This window comes from Delphinapterus leucas, chromosome 4, assembly GCF_059928025.1.
Source record: "Delphinapterus leucas isolate spDelLeu-1000000601 "Yukka" chromosome 4, BTC_Dleu_Yukka2, whole genome shotgun sequence".
NCBI classification, from domain to species: Eukaryota; Metazoa; Chordata; class Mammalia; order Artiodactyla; family Monodontidae; genus Delphinapterus; species Delphinapterus leucas.
The window spans coordinates 94,740,387-94,755,636 of NC_143132.1; the positions used below are offsets into that span (position 1 = coordinate 94,740,387).

General features: G+C 40.5%; 1 protein-coding gene across 14 annotated transcripts in view; it reads left to right on the forward strand.

Moving 5' to 3' along the window:
* Positions 1 to 15,250, forward strand: part of PLD1 (phospholipase D1) — a 204,044-nt gene that overhangs the window by 2,651 nt on the left and 186,143 nt on the right. The window lies entirely within an intron of this gene.

The following is a 15,250-nucleotide window of genomic DNA, read 5'->3' on the forward strand; positions in this document are numbered from 1 at the left end:
TGTCCACTGCATTGGCAGGCAGATTCCTAACCACTGCGCCACCAGGGAAGTCCTCATTTTAACTATTTTTTGGTATAATGTTCAGTGTCATTAAGTACTTTCAGATTATTGTGTTACCATTGCCACTATCCCTCCACAAAACCCTTTTCATTTGTTTTAGGGTTTTAATAACATTTTAATGATAATGATTGTAATTCAAGCTTTAGCTTTCTCACTAAGCAAAGTTTGAGTTCCTTCTCATAGCTTTAGAGAAATTCACTTTTAAAGAAGAAAATTGAAAAGCTGTAGCCAGACTGTGTTTAGTAAATCTTACCTCCATCAGGAAAGGTCTAATACATTACTCTATGAGGATAAACTCGTGAGCTATTTAAATTTGTGTGTAAAGGTACTGTGAGGTTTAGCTATTAAGTGGGAGAAACAGGTAAGGGAGTTTTTTGGTTTTGTTTTGTTTTTGGTTTTTTTGGGCCACACCGGGCAGCTTGTGGGATCTTAGTTTCCAGACCAGGGGTTGAACCCGCACCCTGGGCAGTGAGAGCTCTGAGTCTTAACCACTGGACCACCAGGGAATTCCCTGGAGTTATTGTTGATAGTTTCCTCTCCTTAATCTCTAACAGAAAAATGAAATACTTTTGTCTCCTTAGCAGTGCAGTAGCATGTTTCTAAATTATGCTTGAGCTCAGGTTGTGGCAGCCTTTTAGTAACTAAAAGGAGTTTGCTTTTTTTTTAATGTTCTTTTTTTTATATAAATTTATTTATTTAATCTTGGCTGCATTGGGTCTTCGTTGCTGCGCTTGGGCTTTCTCTAGTTGTGGTGAGTGGGGGCTACTCTTCGTTGAGGTGCTAGGGCTTCTCATTGCTGTGGCTTCTCTTGTTTTGGAGCTCGGGCTCTAAGCGTGCTTGCTTCAGTAGTTGTGGCATGCAGGCTCAGTAGTTGTGGCTTGCGGACTCAGTAGTTGTGACTCGTGGGCTCTAGAGCACAGGCTCAGTAGATGTGGTGCATGGGCTTAGTTGCTCTGCGGCATGTGGGATCTTCCCAGACCAGGGATCAAACCTGCGTCCCCTGCATTGGCAGGCAGATTCTTAACCACTGCGCCACCAGGGAAGTCCTCTAAAAGGAGTTTTGATCAAGCTAGCTGCTAGGTGTAGCAGTTTCTTTTCCACTCTAGGTGTTTTTAAAGATTGATGCCAGAGGACCCAGCACATAAGATATGGCCCTTTAAACTCTTAGTTTGAGTCATTGTGTCCGCGAGAGAAGCTGTAGCTGTGCGAGGCCTGGTTTTATGTTTATAATCCCTTAAGTCTTAGCACCACAAAATAAAATGTATTCTCCCACCAGGGTATGGGTAAATGTTTTTGCAGGGTTAAAATGAGAAACTTGTAACCTAAATTTCTCATAAGCCTGTGACACTTCTGATTAGAAAAGGAGTGGTACAAATCATATCTCATGCTGCAAGTGGAAATGCCTTCCAATGTGTTAGTTTCCCTAAGTGCACAGTGCAGTGTAAAATCTGGATCTCAGATGTTTTAGTGCTGGGTTATTAAACAACAGTATATGGATATGTAAGTGTTTCATACTGTCAGTTATTTTTTTCCTTTGTGTTGTGAAAGTTGCTTAATTTTTGAATTTATTGAACAAACATTCTGGGACAGAATAACATGATTTGCTTATTTAATCAACACTTAAAGGTACTTACTGTGCGCTAGGTACTATTCTAAGCGTTTTACAAACATGAGTACATTTTATTCTCAAAACAACCTTGTGAAGTAGGTAATAGTCCTACCATCCCCATTTTATAGATGAGAGAATTTGAGGCACAGCGAGATTATACAACTAGCCCATGGCAGACCTGGGGTTCCATCCCAGGCATCCTGAACCCAGGGTTTTGGCACTGCTGTCTCATCAGAAAAATATAACCCGAGATTCCACCCTCCTAACAGATGAACTTTCTTCATACTGTTATATTCCTATCTTGTCCTTGTCCTCAGGGATAAATAATTTGACATAATTGCAATCAAAGTACAACTCAGAGAATCAGTTCAATGCCCTTATTTTTCAGTAGAGGAAATTAAAGTGGAGTGTGGTTATGTCCAGCTATGTGAGCACTGGGGGAGGGTCCTGGAGACTTTCTACTGGTCTCCTTGACTCTTGATTGTAAGGAGTTTGGGACAGGGATCCTGAGAGGACCTGGGGAGGCCAAGGTGTGTATTTTGGTGGGGGGCAGTATTTGCCAGTCGTGGGGAAACTCTTCAACATTTTAATAATCATTATGACCATTCCAGAGCCAATCTGCTAAATAAAGTCCTGGGTTATGTTCCGGGCAGATGGAGCAGAAGCTTGTGGGCGACTGTGGGTCCTGGAAAGTCTTGCTGCTCAGGGCTTCAGAACCCCGGATTCTTTCCCCAGCTGCTGGTAATGCCTACCTAGACCTCAGGCTCCCCTCTGGATGAGAGGAATATTTTATCCTGTACTCAGTCATTTTTTGAGCTTTTTGGATCTAGAGTCGGAACCTTTTGAAAGTCTCTGACGCACAAAAGAAAATGAGCCAAGAGCAACATGGAAATAAAAATAACTTTGGTTGTGGCTCTTTTGTTGAGAGAGGGAGAGACTTGTAAGGGCGTAAACTGCCAAACCTTATATTAAGGACAGGAAAATCAAAGTTCAATATTCCACAGTGATTTTTTCAAAGTCGTCTTTTGCAGAGAGTAAAGTACATTTGGATGAAGGGGAATGAGGAATAAACATGGAAAAGGGAAGGTGGTGGAGAGGGAGAGAGGAGCCAGCACGGGGGAAGACAGGGTGCTGAAACCTTCGTCAGCTCTTTACACAAGCCCAGGCTTCCGTGTGGTTCCTCTTAACAGTGCCCTTTGAAATGTCAAATGTAGTTGAGAATTCTCTTTTCTTTGGTTTATCTTGAAGTGATTATTTATTATTTTTTATTGAGGTTACATAGATTTATAACGTTATGTAAGTTTCATGTGTACAACAGTATATTTCTACTTCTGTATACACTACAGCCACCAGAATTTTGTTTCCATCTGTCTCCATAGAGTTGACCCCTTTTACCCATTTCACCCTCCCCCACCAAAGTCTGGCCCTTCCCCTCTGGCAACCACCGCTCTGTTCTCTGTATCTACGTGTTTGGTTTGCTTTGGTAGGTTTGTTCTTTTTTTTGCTCTTTTGTTTGTTTTTTTTTAATATTCCACAAATGAGTGAAATCATATAGTATTTGTTTTTCTCTGACTTATTTCACTTAGCGTAATACCCTCAAGGTCCATTCATATTGTGCAAATGGCGAGATTTCATCTTTTTTATGGCTGAGTTATATTCCATTGTATATACCACATCTTTTTTAACCATTCATTTATTGATGGGCACTTTGGTTGTTTTCATATCTTGGCTATTATAAATAATGCTGCAATGAACATAGGGTGCATATACCTTTTTAAATTAGTGTTTTGTATTCTTTGGATAAATACTCATAAATGGGATAGCTGGATCATATGGTAGTTAGTTCTAGTCCTAATTTTTTGAGGAACTTCCACACTGTTTTCCAAAGTGGCTGCACCAATTTACAGTCCCACCAAAAGTACACTGAGGGTTCCCTTTTCTCCACATCTTCACCAACACTTGTTATTGCTTGCCTTTTTGATAATAGCCATTCTAACAGGCATGAGGTGATATCTCATTGTGGTTTTGATTTGGATTTCCCTAATAATTAGTGATGTTGAACATCTTTTCATGTGCCTGTTGGCCATCTGTATGTCTTCTTGGAAAAATGTTTATTCATCTCCTCTGCTCATTTTTAAACTGGGTCATTTGTTTTTTTGTTGTTGAATTATATGTGTTCTTTATATATTTTGAATTATTAACCCCTTATTGAATATATGATTTGCAAATATCTTCTCCCATTTAGTAGGTTGTCTTTTCGTTTTGTTGATGGCTTCCTTTGCTGTTCAGAAGCTTTTTGGTTTGATGTAGTCTCACTTGTTTATTTTTGCTTTTGTTTCCCTTGCCTGAGGAGACATACCCTGAAAGATATTGCTAAGACCATTGTCAAAGAGCATACAGTCTGGGCTTCCCTGGTGGCACAGTGGTTGAGAGTCCACCTCCCGATGCAGGGGACATGGGTTTGGGCCCCGGTCCAGGAAGATTCCACATGCCGCAGAGCGGCTGGTCCCGTGAGCCATGGCCACTGAGCCTGCGCGTCCGGAGCCTGTGCTCCGCAAGGGGAGAGGCCACAACAGTGAGAGGCCCGCGTACTGCAAAAAAAAAAAAAGAGCATACTGCCTATGTTTTTTTTCTAGGAGTTTTATAGTTTCAGGTCTTACATTCAGGTCTTTATCTTGAAGTGATCTTACTGTTGCTTAAAACTATTGCTAATCAACAAAGCATGTGGACAGGGAGATACCAGGGAACTTTTAGTCCCTGCTTAGGATCTTCATACCAACCTAGTTTGTTTTTGTTTACACTAGTTTTATATGAATGAATTTTACATATAACATGATATTAGAATCACTGGGTTTGCAATTATTTTATCACCCATCTTCCTTGTGAGAGGTCAAGACTGTGTTTTTGCCACTGTCCATTGTAGTGTTCAATAAGTGTGAGCAGAATCAAAGGGTGCATTTAAAGGATAAAGCAAGATGGTGTGATTCATTATTCAAAATATGTAAATATTTCCCAAAAAGAAGGTTTTTATAGTGAAAGTTTTACTTATTTATTTGTTCTGCTGTGCCATTTAACTATTTTTCGAAATAAATTTATAAATGTGGAGTGGAGAGTCTGTGGCATTTTGAGTTAGCAGCTGTACTCATTTTATTGTCCTTTTCCTGCAGTGTTTTCTACCTAAATTCTGATGAAAGAGTCCTTTGAAGTAAGGATATTGGGGAGGTAGCAGTGGACTGAGATGCAGGTTCCAGAATCCTATTATCCTAAGGAAAAAAAAAAAATCACGTGATAGGATATTGTAGATGCTAAATATTTCAAAGCTAGGAACACGGAGCAAAGATTTTTAACCCTAACCCTCACCTCACCGCAGTCCCAACCCCAATCTGCCAGTGTCTTGGCTGGAAATGCAGGGTGATGAGACAGTGACAAAGCAAAGCGGGTCTTGTAAAGCAAGTAAGGTAAATAACAGTAAGACACAGTTGAGCCGCACAGGTTCCTCACTAGGAGGAATAATGACCACAGGCCTTGTCCTAGGAGCCAGAGAGCTAGGATTCAGGTCCTGAGGACTCTTAGCACCATGTAGCCTGAGCCAAGTAACTTAAAAATCCCCTATACCGGGCTTCTCTGGTGGCGCAGTGGTTGAGAGTCCACCTGCCGATGCAGGGGACACGGGTTCATTCCCCGGTCCAGGAAGATCCCGCCTGCCGCGGAGCGGCTGGGCCCGTGAGCCATGGCCGCTGAGCCTGCGCGTCCGGAGCCTGTGCTCCGCAACAGGAGAGGCCACAACAGTGAGAGGCCCGCGTACCGCAAAAAAAAAAAAAAAAAAAAATCCCCTATACCTATCCGTAGAATTGGGATAAAAATAGCACCTATCTCATAGGATTATTGTGAGGACTACAGGAAACGATGACTGTAAAGCATTTAGCGTAGAGCCTGGAACATAGAAATGACACAATAAATATTAGATTCCCCTCTTTCACATCGCCCTCCCTGCTCCATCCCAAATCCAGCAGGAGTGACATCCATAAATAACCAAGCAAACTGGAATCACTGCTGGAGGAGACATGGAGGTGGGGCCTTATGGGAATGTGGACGAGGGAGAAATTAATTTTGCCCAGGAGGAATTCTTAAGTGAGAATGGCATTCCATGAGACCCCAGTGATGAGAAGCAGTAGGAAGACTCCTGGCAGCAGAGCTGGTTACAGCTAGGGAGAATGGACTGTATGCCGTTGACAGTCATACTTTTTGGGTATGTGTTTTGACATTAGGTAGAAAATTTGATTTTTCTTAATTTATAAGCATAGGATGGCATTTAGTAGGAGAAGCAGGATTCATTGCTCTTTACCAAGGAGCGTATGTATAGAGGTGTATTTTTTTTTTTTGCAGTACGCGGGCCTCTCACCGTTGTGGCCTCTCCTGTTGCGGAGCACAGGCTCCGGACACGCAGGCTCAGCGGCCATGGCTCACGGGCCCAGCCGCTCCGCGGCATGTGGGATCTTCCCACACCGGGGCACGAACCCGTGTCCCCTGCATCGGCAGGCGGACTCTCAACCACTGCGCCACCAGGGAAGCCCTAGAGGTGTATTTTTAAAATGTATTTAGAATTAAGAATAGAGTGCACTCTCAAGGTGAGAGTGAACTAACTCGTGCTGTGTTGGAAAAATATCCCTCCCATCACGTTCTTTAGCTTTACATTAGATTGGAGGAGGGCATCGTCGGCACCACGAGCTTTATTAGGGTGTGGGTAACACATATCTGCACCATCATGGATGGACGTGTAGACTGTGTGTCAGTAACCTAGACCAGCACTCTTCACACTTGAAGAAAAACATTGTCGTTACTGTTCCCCGCCCTGCCCCCAAGAACTGCTTTTCTGAATGAGCTCTTGTGTGAAATCCCAGTATGTAAAACACCCCAAGCACAGGCATTCTTGATGAGTCCTAGATGGGGCCAGTGAGCCAGCTGCTTCCTCCCATCCCCCTCCCTGCCCACCTCCCGGCACCAGCTGCCCCTCAGCAGCTGGAACCGTGGGGCTCCTAGGAGCAGGTGTGAAGGCTGTACATTGATTGTAGGGAAGAGAAGACTAAGACCTGAAGAGGGAAAGGAAAGGAAAGGCAGTGGACTGTTTTTTTTAAAAGCTTTTGCCAGTGGTACGCTGGAACTGGCTCATGCTGAGAGCTGGTTTTAAATTTTCAGGAATTTCATGAGCCAGTGTTAAACATGACATTATGAAACATCATAGAGCCTAAGTTTAGATTTTAAACTTACACTGAGTGCATTATATTGAAAACAAAGGTAAAGTCTCCTGAATTTGGAGATGTCGTTGGAGGGAAAGGAATACACCTAGTTATACAATGTTCTTAACTGTATTTTCCTATTAGCTGGAACAGTTTTGGTTTCATATATATATTTTTTTTATTTCAACTGCATTCACTTTATTTTTTTTCTTCCCAACTTGTATAAGATTTTTTTCTTTTTCTTGTTTAATTGCATTAAATATGACATCTATAATGGCATTGAATATAAGTGGTAGTAGCTGACAATCTTGTTTCATTCCTATTCCTAGGAGAATACTCTCAAATTCTTCATAAATGGTATAAGCTATACATTTTTTAGATAATCTTTATTAGGCTATAAAATTTTACTTCCCTTTTTCTTTTTAAATAATTTTTAAAATTATGAATGGACACTGAGTTATACCAAATGCTTTTACTGCATTCACTTCAGTCCTTGATTCTGTTCGTTTGTAGAGATAGGATTCTTCAGACTCAACTTTCCCCTCCAGGACAAGCTTGCCCTCTCCTCACTCCCAATCACAGTCATTCTAAGATCTGGCTAAACAGAATCACCTGGGAACTTATTTAAATTCAGATTCCCAGGTCTGTCACATACCTACTAAATTGGGATTCTTGGGGTGGGGGAGATTCAGTGCAGTATATAGTAAGTTCCCTTTGGATTTTGACAATCATCCCGTGCACCTGCTTGGCCCTTGTGGGCCCTTGCTGCCCAGCCCTGGGGCCTCATGTGCTCTGTATAGTATCAAGTCATTTGGGCTGCTGGGCCCTGGCCACATTGCACAGGAGTCTTGATTTTTATGTTTGGCCTCAAATTCTCTTCCTGTGAAACAGCTTTCAGAGGCTGCCTCTTTGCCCCATGCACGTGTTTCTCAGATGAGGGCCTGATTCCCCGCACTCAGTTCTTTTGGGGCCTAGCTTCCCAGCTAAGGACACAGCTCTGCATGGTGCTTGGAGACTAGCAGGGCAGTTGGCTGTGCTGGGTTTATTTCCACGTTGGCCTCAGATTTCACCTTTCTGAACTACAGTTGCCCATCTCTGGGGATTGTCAGGAGGTTTTTGTTTCTGGAACACACCAACCTGGTTCCATTTTAGGGCCTTTGCATTGTGCCATTCCCTCTGCTAGGAACACCCTTCTCCCAAGTCTTTGCATGGCTTGCATCTCTTTGACATTTGGGTCAGTGACAAAAAGCTCAAATATTACCTGTCTGGCAAGTCTTTCCCGACCATAAAATCTGCCTCCCCGATCTGTCCCTATTACCTCGCCCACAGCCTCATCATCCTAGCATTTTACCGTGGGGGATTTTCACCCCAGCGCTTATCACTATGAATTTTTCTTCATGTCTTGTTTTCTTAAACATTGAGTTTCCTACATAAGAACATAAGCTCCATGAGAGCTGGGATTTGCCTGGCATGTAGCGGGTGCTCACTAATTACTTGTAAAATGAATGCCTCTCCAGACTGCTACATAAGTATGTGATGTTAGTGTGAACCCTGGGTTCCCAAATGATTCATCTGTTTTCTCAATAGTTCTTTCCTGACTCCACAGATGTTACTTTCATGACAGAGATTCACTGCTGAGATATTACTGCCATTTGGAACAATGGCCACTCTCAACTGATGGGAAACAAAATCTGTAGCTCTCTGTGTGAATGTTAACTTTCATTTGCAGAGAGAGTGTAAGGGCTTGATTCAGCTGTACCCATTTGTCCTGTGGGTGATTAATCTGTGATAAAATGGATCAGTTAAACATGAAAGTAGTATAAAATAAACCTGATTGATTTTCGGAATCTCCTGTTTCCCTCCTTTTTTGAGTTCTACCGGAGGTGGTGTTTGGGTGGGGTTATGGGGGTGAGGGGGAGTGTGCATCACTCTGTAAGACTCCAGGAGACCAGAAGGGCATGTTAGAGAGGTTTGTCCTTTCTGATCTCACAGGGAACAGACTTGACGAATGGGGAAGTAATTTTTGCAGATCTGTGGCCAAGAAAGGCCAGTAGGGCTGGTGGTGAAAGCCATCACCTTGTGTTTGCAATGGTGCTGCTCATGCTGGTGCTGGTGAGTTTGTCAGCAGAGTGTTTTGTCAACAGAGCGCTCAGCATGCGCTTGTGTGGCTAAGATGTGGTTCCCACATAGAGCTTGTGGTCTAATACAGTCAGCTGAAGTCATGCAGCTCAGTGCTGCTAGGCTGCCTGAAATGGGCCGGTGTTTTGTAATGGTAACTTGTCCCAGTTTTTCATGATAGTGATTTCAAACTGCTCTGGGTTTCAGAGGGGCAAGCTAGGATTGGAGCAGCGGGTGGGGTCAGAGATATATATATTTTTAAGATTTTTGAAAAAATATTTATTTATTTATTTATTTGGCTGCACCGGGTCTTAGTTGTGGCACTCGAGATCTCCAGTTGCAGCGTGAGGGATCTTTTAGTTGCGGTATGCATGTGGGCTCTAGTTCCCTGACTAGGGATTGAACCTGGACCGGCTGCATTGGGAGTGTGGAGTCTTAACCACTGGACCACCAGGGAAGTCCCTAGGGTCAGAGACATAGAGAGCAGGGCTCTGGAGCTTCTCTGAACTCTACTTTTAATAAAAGTATCTCATTAAAAAAACATGATTTTGTATATTTACCTTTTTAAAAATAAACTTTTTGTTTAAGGTTTATAGAAAAGTTGCAAAGATGGTACACAGGGTAAACTATGGTTTCCTATCTTACTAACAACTTACACTGGGATGGCACCTTTGTTATAAAGAACCAATACTAATGCATTATTATTAAAGTCCATACTTTATTCAGATTTCCTCAGTTTTCTCTAATGTCCTTTTTCTGTTCCAGGATCCCATCCAGGATACCATGTTACATTTAGTTATCATGTCTCCTTAGGCTCCTCTGGGCTATGACACTTGCTCAGATTTTCCATGTTTTTGATGACCTTGACTGTTTAAAGGGGTACTGGTTAGGTACCCCATAGGTATCATGTAGAATGTCCATCAATTCGAATTTTCATGATGTTTTTCTCATGAATAGACTGGGGTTATGAGTTTTGAGAGGAAGACCACAGAGGTGGTCTCATCAGGTCAAGAGTACACACCAACAACATGACTTACCACTAGTGATGTTAACTTTGATCACCTGCCTGAGGGAGTGTTTGGAAGGTTCCTCCACTGGGAAGTTACTCTTTCCCCCCTCCCAATACTGTACTCTTTGGAGGGAGGTTACTCCGCACAGCCCACGCTATTGAGATGGCGAGTTATACTCCACTTCTTCGGTAGGGACAAGCAGCTGCATAAATGATTTGGAATTCTTCCGCATGGCAGATTTGTCTTTTCATCCCCACTTGTTTATTTATTCAATTATTTATATATATCAGTATGGACTCGTGGATATTTATCTTAAACTGTGAGTTATAACCCAGTACCATGTTATTTACTTATATTTGGCTTTTTAAAGATTGTATTCAAACAAAAACATTCTGCTGTTTTAAAATGTTAAAAAAATATTGTTCATATATATGTAGTTATATATATAGTTTTCTATATAATGTTATGATATGTAATAATTATTTATATAAAAATAAATATACATATATTTATCTTTCCCTCTATTTTTCCTTTAGATATCCTATTTATGCATTTATTTATTTGGGGCAATAAAAAGCAAATTACCACTTAGGATTTAATCATTTTGTTTCCATTATTTTTTGCAGGAGTGAAATTAAGATATAAATATTTATGTTTTTTGGGGAGTGGTAGAGGTCAAAGGCATTTCTTCCACCCATTGTGTACTGAGTTTGCACTCAGTTCTTTGAATTATTGCTGAGATCACCTATATGGCGATTTACACTCATCTGTCTTCCTAAAACTCCTTAGGAAGTATAATAACGTACAGGGATTTAGGAATAATTTTTGTCCTTTTTGTCTTCAGATTTTTCTTAAATAGAAACTTTGAAAATGCTACTCAAGGTACTATTCTTCTCACTGCTGGAAAAATGGTAGATTTGTTACAGGAATCCCCCCATCAGTCTTCTACGCCTTCTGTTTTCTACAACCAATCTCCTATGTGCAGTTTTTTTCTCTAGTAAAGCATATAATTTAATAAACTGTATGTAAACTTGTATCTCACCTTTTATTTTTTGGAATTTTTGAATTTTATTTATTTTTTTATACAGCACGTTCTTATTAGTTATCCATTCTATACATATTAGTGTATACATGTCAATCCCAATCTCCCAATTCATCCCACCACCACCACCCGCCTGCCACTTTCCCCACCTTGGTGTCCATACGTTTGTTCTCTACATCTGTGTCTCAATTTCTGCCCTGCAAACCGGTTCCTCTTTACCATTTTTCTACATTCCACATATATGTGTTAATATATGATATTTGTTTTTCTCTTTTTGACTTACTTCACTCTGTACGACAGTCTCTAGATTCATCCACATCTCTACAAATGACCCAATTTTGTTCCTTTTTATGGCTGAGTAATATTCCATTGTATGTATGTACCACATCTCCTTTATCCATTCGTCTGTCGATGGGCATTTAGGTTGCTTCCACGTCCTGGCTATTGTAAATAGTGCTGCAATGAACTTTGGGGTGCATGTGTCTTTTTTTTTTTTTTTTTTTTTTGCAGTACGTGGGCCTCTCACTGTTGTGGCCTCTCCTGTTGCGGAGCACAGGCTCCAGACGCGCAGGCCCAGTGGCCATGGCTCACAGGCCTAGCTGCTCTGTGGCATGTGGGATCTTCCTGGACCCGGGCACGAACCTGCGTCCCCTGCATCGGCAGGCAGACTCTCAACCACTGTGCCACCAGGGAAGCCCTGTTTGTCTTTTTAATATTGAGCTGCATGAGCTGTTTATATATTTTGGAGATTAATCTTTTGTCCGTCGATTCGTTTGCAAATATTTTCTCCCATTCTGAGGGTTATCTTTTCACCTTGTTTGTAGTTTCTTTTGCTTTGCAAAAACTTTTCAGTTTCATTAGGTCCCATTTGTTTATTTTTGTTTTTATTTCCATTACTCTAGGAGGTGGATCAAAAAAGATCTTGCTGTGATTTATGCCAGAGAGTGTTCTTCCTATGTTTTCCTCTAAGAGTTTTATAGTGTCCGGTCTTACATTTAGGTCTCGAATCCATTTTGAGTTTATTTTTGTGTATGGTGTTAGGGAGTGTTCTCACTTCATTCTTTTACATGTAGCTGTCCAGTTTTCCCAGCACCACTTATTGAAGAGATTCTTTTCTCCATTGTGTATCCTTGCCTCCTTTGTCATGGATTAGTTGACCATTGGTGCGTGGGTTTATCTCTGGGCATTCTATCCTGTTCCATTGATCTATATTTCTTTTTTTGTGCCAGTACCATATTGTCTTGATTACTGTAGCTTTGTAGTATAGTCTGAAGTCAGGGAGTCCGATTCCTCTAGTTCCGTTTTTTCCTCAAGACTGCTTTGGTTATTCGGGGTCTTTTGTGTCTCCATACAAATTTAAAGATTTTTTGTTCTAGTTCCATAAAAAATGCCATTAGTAATTTGATAGGGATTGCATTGAATCTGTAGATTGCTTTGGGTAGTATAGTCATTTTCACAATATTGATTCTTCCAATCCAAGAACATGTTATATCACTCCGTCTGTTGGTATCATCTTTAATTTCTTTCATCAGTGTCTTATAGTTTTCTGCATGCAGGTCTTTTGTCTCCCTAGGTAGGTTTATTCCTGGGTATTTTATTCTTTTTGTTGCAATGGTAAATGGGAGTGTTTCCTTAATTTCTCTTTCAGATTTTTCATCATTAGTGTATAGGAATGCAAGAGATTTCTGTGCATTAATTTTGTATCCTGCAACTTTACCAAATTCATTGATTAGCTCTAGTAGTTTTCTGGTGGCATCTTTACGATTCTCTATGTATAGTATCATGTCATCTGCAAACAGTGACACTTTTACTTCCTCTTTTCCAATTTGGATTCCTTTTATTTCTTTTTCTTCTCTGATTGCCATGGTTAGGACTTCCAAAACTATGCTGAATAATAGTGCTGAGAGTGGACATCCTTGTCTTGTTCCTGATCTCAGAGGAAATGCTTTCAGTTTTTCACCATTGAGAATGATGTTGGCTGTGGGTTTGTCGTATATGGCCTTTATTATGTTGAGGTAGGTTCCCTCTATGCCCACTTTCTGGAGATTTTTTATCATAAATGGGTGTTGAATTTTGTCGAAAGCTTTCTCCGCATCTATTGAGATGATCATATGGTTTTTCTTCTTCAATTTGTTAATATGGTGTATCACATTGATTGATTTGCATATATTGAAGAATCCTTGCATCCCTGGGATAAATCCCACTTGATCATGGTATATGGTCCTTTTAATGTGTTGTTGGATTCTGTTTGCTAGTATTTTGTTTTGCATTTTTTCATTTTTTCATCAGTGATATTGGTCGGTAATTTTCTTTTTTTGTAGTATCTTTGTCTGGTTTTGGTGTCAGCGTGGTGGTGGCCTCATAGAATGAGTTTGGGGGTGTTTCTTCCTCTGCAATTTTTTGGAAGAGTTTGAGAAGGATAGGTGTTAGCTCTTCTCTAAATGTTTGATAGAATTCACCTGTGAAGCCATCTGGTCCTGGACTTTTGTTTGTTGGAAGATTTTTAGTCACAGTTTAAATTTCATTACTTGTGATTGGTCTGTTCATATTTTTATTTCTTCCTGGCTCAGTCTTGGAAGGTCATACCTTTCTAAGAATTTGTCCATTTCTTCCAGGTTGTCCATTTTATTGGCATAGAGTTGCTTGTAGTAGTCTCTTAGGATGCTTTGTATTTCTGCAGAGTCTGTTGTAACTTCTTCTTTTTCATTTCTAATTTTATTGATTTGAGTCCCCTCCCTCATTTTCTTGATGAGTATGACTAATGGTTTATCAATTTTGTATATCTTCTCAAAGAACCAACTTTTAGTTTTATTGATCTTTGCTATTGTTTTCTTTGTTTCTATTTCATTTATTTCTGCTCTGATCTTTATGATTTCTTTCCTGCTACTAACTTTGGGTTTTTGTTTGTTCTTCTTTCTCTAGTTCCTTTAGGTGTAATGTTAGATTGTTTATTTGAGATGTTTGTTGTTTCTTGAGGTAGGAGTGTATCACTATAAACTTCCCTCTTGGAACTGTTTTTGCTGCATTCCATAGGTTTTGGATCGTCGTGTTTTCATTGTCATTTGTGTCTAGGTATTTTTTGATTTCCTCTTTGATTTCGTCAGTGATCTCTTGGTTATTTAGTAACGTATTGTTTAGCCTCCATGTGTTTGCGTTTTTTACGTTTTTTTTCCCCTGTAATTCATTTCTAATTTCATAGCATTGTAGTCAGAAAAGACATTTGATATGATTTCAATTTTCTTACATTTACTGAGGCTTGATTTGTGACCCAAGGTGTGATCTATCCTGGAGAATGTTCCGTGTGCACTTGAGAAGAAAGTGTAATCTGCTGTTTTTGGATGGAATGTCCTATAAATATCAATTAAATCTATCCGGTCTATTGTGTCATTTAAAGCTTGTGTTTCCTTATTAATTTTCTGTTTGGATGATCTGTCCATTGGTGTAAGTGAGGTCTTAAAGTTCCCCACTATTATTGTGTTACTGTCAATTTCCTCTTTTAATAGCTGTTAACATTTGCCTTATGTATTGAGGTGCTCCTGTGTCGGGTGCATAAATATTTACAATTGTTATATCTTCTTCTTGGATTGATCCCTTGATCATTATGTAGTGTCCTTCTTTGTCTCTTGTAATAGTCTTTATTTTAAAGTCTATTTTGTCTGATATGAGAATTGGTATTCCAGCTTTCTTTTGATTTCTATTTGCATGGAATATCTTTTTCCATCCCCTCACTTTCAGTCTGTATGTGTCCCTAGGTCTGAAGTGGGTCTCTTGCAGATGGCATATATATGGGTCTTGTTTTTGTATCCATTCAGTGAACCTGTGTCTTTTGGTTGGAGCATTTAATCCATTCACGTTTAATGTAATTATCAATATGTATTACCGGGACTTCCCTGGTGGCGCAGTGATTAGGACTCTGCGCTCCTAATGCAGGGGGCCCGGGTTCAATCCCTGGTCAGGGAACTAGATCCCACATGCATGCTGCAACTAAGAGTTCGCATGCCGCAACTAAGGAGCTGGTGAGCCGCAACTAAGGAGCTCTTGAGCCGCAACTGAAGGAGCCCACTTGCCACAACTAAGACCTGGTGCAGCCAAATAAATATTAAAAAAAAATGTATTACCATTTTCTTAATTGTTTTGGGTTTGTTTTTGTAGGTCCTTTGCTTCCCTTGTGTTT